At 42.9% G+C, this 4,302-nt stretch overlaps 1 protein-coding gene across 2 annotated transcripts in view; it reads left to right on the forward strand.

Annotated features, from left to right (window-relative positions):
* The first annotated feature begins 200 nt into the window (after window positions 1-200).
* The window catches only part of LOC115541939 (chemokine-like protein TAFA-2), a 44,847-nt gene continuing 40,745 nt past the window's right edge, over window positions 201-4,302 (forward strand). For both annotated transcript variants that reach the window (XM_030353889.1, XM_030353890.1), the window contains exon 1: window positions 201-1,139. The gene's annotated coding sequence lies outside the window, so the exon portion shown is untranslated. The remainder of the gene's footprint in view (window positions 1,140-4,302) is intronic.

A 4,302-nucleotide genomic window follows, 5' to 3' on the forward strand; every position in this document is an offset into this window, starting at 1 on the left:
CCCTTGAGTCATCGTTGAATGGCTGCGTATTCATTAGGATTACTTCAGGACATTAAAGAGAAGTAGGCATGCTTATATTGACCTTATTGGCTTACCGTTGCACTATTTAAATGCGTCACTTAATTTACATTCATGATGAATTCGTTTCACATTTCCTTTAAATCCAATGCATCACTTAGTTACATTTATCGTGAATTTGTTTCACATTTCCTTAGAGTCAAACTTCATCCTCGATTGCTGAGGTGTTGCTGTCGTACTGAACACGCCCACACGGTGGCAGTACACGACAGCTTTTGAAAGCTGTGTTACAGACACCAACAACTGTACAGACGAGAGGTTCACCCGCATTGTAAAGACATTATATAAGCGAAATAAGATCCCAGAACATTTCATTTTTCTACAGGGCACAATCATTTATCTAATATGACCAAATGCGACATCAACGCGATAATCTTAATTTATTTAGCATATTTTGATCAGTTTATAACGTGATTGACGCAAAGGTGAATCTTATAAAAGATGAAAAATTCGAAAGTGTCTTCCTGTCAATTAAACTAAAACGTTAAAAGTGTTAATCCCATTGTCGATCTGTGTGTGTATGCGTCGGGTCGACGTATCCACGCAGATTGACGGGGGGTGTAGACGCGCGGTGCTCCCCGCGTTCACTTGTCGCCATAATAAGTTGGCTCACTGTTACGCGCACTTTCAGACTCCGAAAGCGCGCGGCGGAGTGCAGGTCGGAGGAGGACGGCATCGGTTACCGGGACCGTTTGACTTTTAATAGCGCGCGTTATATCAGCTGCAGATACTCGAGAGACACACCTCTGCAGAGACGCAAAGAAATAATACATACAATACATTTAAACCATCTTCAGTTCCGTTTTTACCCTGGATTAGACCGGATCAAGGTGGTTTGGATTGAGGTGGGAACATCGTCTTGGCCGGTAGATGAACGTCAACGCGTCTGCTGTAGAACAATAACTGATAAAGAGAACAAGTCTTTTTTTTGGTATCGCCACATGTCTCCGGAGCGCGGGAACACCTCTGGATGTTAGCGGCCGCTCGGCGATGGTTTAACGCGGGAAGCTCGGAGCCTTCGGAGGGCGTGTGGTGCGCTAGGGGGAGCGGGACAATTACAGGTAGGTGCGAACTCCCGCCGGGATTATTGTTCCACTGGAGACCTCACCTTGACCCGCCAAAATTAACCTCAATGCCGTGTGACCTGCGTCCAGGCATTGACTATTGCAATCAGGGCAGGAATAGACCTAATTGCCTTCATTGAGTTATTTAAGAAACGGATCCATCAATATATTTTCCTATATCTTCTAGACCTATGGTAGGCTTGTATGCTACTGAGTGAAATGGATGACAGTCTCCCATTCATTCTGCCAAAATTCTCCTCTATATAGCCCTTGTAAACCTACAACGTCCAACATGAAATCATTACTAACCATACCAGGAACACCTAGGCCTGCCCAGCAATTTCAAATCCACATAGTTAGCATCGTTGGAAAATGGAAATCTCAAGACAAGTTATAAGTTATGGTTTCAAAGCCAAGGGTATTAGCATCGAAAGACTAATCGAGGCTTTAAAAACTACAGGCCGTTGAGAAGCTTGAGGGACCTGACTAGGTCAGCCTCTATGAATGTAAAATACATGAAACGATTGTTGGTTTGACATAATTAATGTTAAATAGCCACACGTCAGGTAGGATAATCCCAGAAGTTAAAATAGCTTTCACATCTTTGGTTTTACTAGTGTGAAAAAAAGTGTGGAGAGCGTTTGGGTCTGAGAGGAATTACACTAACTTCTCCTGCCGACCATTAGGTATAATTCTTCTTGATTGTTATTTACAGATGTTTGGCCCCACACAGTAACACGGTTATTGTAAACCATTTCCACTCTGTTGTAGGGAAAAGTCGAGGTCGATGTAGCTGTGGAATTTGTTCAGGCAACACAAATGACCCCTAAGGGTGGGGGGGGGGGGGGGGACGCAGAGCCCAAGCAGAACCACATTACCTAAATCAGCAGTGAGCCATGCATCCATACTTGAGGGTGCCCTCCGAGTTGAAGAAAAAAAGGTTTTATTTTACAACAAAGAATTTCTCGCCAACAGGCACTCTGGTATAATAACGGCCAAAGTCCACCGCGGTAAAAATTGATTTAATTTGCTGCTTTCAGAGGTTATGCCCACTGGCTTTCATCTGAGTTTGTACTTTTTATTTCGTGCTTTTATCTGTTTTCTTAGAGGTGGTGAATAGGGCTAGGGCGACTTGCCCAAGGGCACCACCTGTATAGGTAGACTGGGGAGGTGGGGGGTTGGACCCAAAACCTTGGGGTTTGGAGTACAACACCCTGACTAAGATACTATACTGCACCTGGTATGTAGCTAAGTCGAAGACATGTTTCTGTTTCGAATAGGGACGCCATTGATTGAGTGAAGGTTATGAAAGTCAGTTTGTTTTTGTTTCGTGAAGGTCAGTTGGTGATTGAAGAAAATCTTCTTGAATCTAAAGTTTGTACTAGAAGGAGAATTCAACCAACCGTAAAGATACATACCAATATATATAAATATATACATTTATAAACATAAGACTCCTTGTAAATTAGATAATAAATCAATAAAATAAGTTTGAGGCGGTAGACCAGAGAGTCTGCTCAGATCCACTCAGAACCTCGTCTCCTTCTCCCCATCAGATCACAAATTAGCTGCATGAACAACTGCAGCCCTGATTCACAGCAGAACTCCTGGAGTTTGGGGCATTTTTATTTATTTTTTTTAACCAACATCTACATTAATGGAAAAAAATAAAATCGACTAAAAAACGGCACAGACTCGAAGTGCGTCGATGTCACTTTTATAATAAATCCTGGTCAAAAATAATTTCCAAGCTGTCTGAATCATCAACTTCTTTTTTTTTTAAATTGACCTCCCACCCACTCCTCTTCCCCCCCCCCCCCCGACACACACACACACACACTCCCCCACCCCCCCCCCCCCCCCCCCCCCCCCCGATGTGACCTCCAACACAGAGAATAATGTCGATTTGCCTCCCACTAACATTATTATTCAGGAGAGCTTCACCTCCTTCTTATTAAAATACCCAGGCAATCTTATAGAGGTAAGTGGTTGGTGGGCAAATTTTAAAAGGTGTGTATGGTGCAAATGCACTCGCACGTGTGTGTGTGTGTGTTGGCAGGGAGGGGGTCATTGCCCCTACAGCATGTGAGGGCTGCATCAAGGATTTTAATTGGCTAATTGGAGTGACACAGTATAGAATTATATGTATGTTATATATTATCATGCGGTTATATAGCATCTCCGCTGTAATAAATGTATATGGCTCAAATAGGATTTAATAATTCATTTTTTAATAGTATTTTGAAACTGTATCGAGACTCCGTAATGGGACGGCCCATCGAAATGAGACATTAAACTTTAAAACAGACTTCCTAACTGTCCATCAAAAAAATATCAATATCGATATTTCGAGGTTTGTAGTTTGGATCGATTTTTAGAGTTGCGAAGACAACATGCGCCGTGCCAACACAACACAACACTACGCAACACAAAGAGAAAACAACAAATCAACATCCTTGAAAAGTAAAATAGACGTGAACCATAACCTAATCGACATTTAAAACCTGAGATTCAGAGAATCTCAGGAAGTGGAGACCAGTTCAAAGGCGTTCATTTCTACAGATCTTTACATGAAAACAAAGTCTACATGATAATTTTTGACCCGATAGCAATTTCCCCTCAACTGAAGGTGGTGAACCTATGCAGACACAATTCCTACTCATTGGGGCGTGTCCTGTGACAAATATAACCGTTCTTACATGAAGGAGAAAATTTGGGATTCTAAACCTCATAAATGCTATTATCTGCTTATGTGTTTCCTACTGTTTTTTTGTAGAGTCCTGAGTCCAAGGATTCAGCTCACCTATATAAAATTAGATCTTTGTCGACAACTGTATTATACACCCGATTAATTTTATACTTAATGTTTACACATTTGAACTGTGATGCTTAAAAGTGGCATCTCTACAGCCTAGCCAAACGGAGTCTATTGGAGGTCCCAGAATCAATACTTTCCCCGTAGCGGGGTGTTCCAATGACCAGTGGCCAGAGTCCCGATCCCACTGCAGAACCTAACAAACCTACTACTGGTTTGTTAGCGTCTATATGTCGACGTCCAAGTCCCTTCCCCCCTGGGCCCTCCCATTGGCGCTGATCTTTGACCAGAGATGAGCTGCCCTTTCTCCCCCTGGCTGGCTAGGGGGGAGGGGGGGGGGGGGGG

The sequence above is a fragment of the Gadus morhua genome, chromosome 4 (genome assembly GCF_902167405.1).
Source record: "Gadus morhua chromosome 4, gadMor3.0, whole genome shotgun sequence".
NCBI lineage: Eukaryota > Metazoa > Chordata > Actinopteri > Gadiformes > Gadidae > Gadus > Gadus morhua.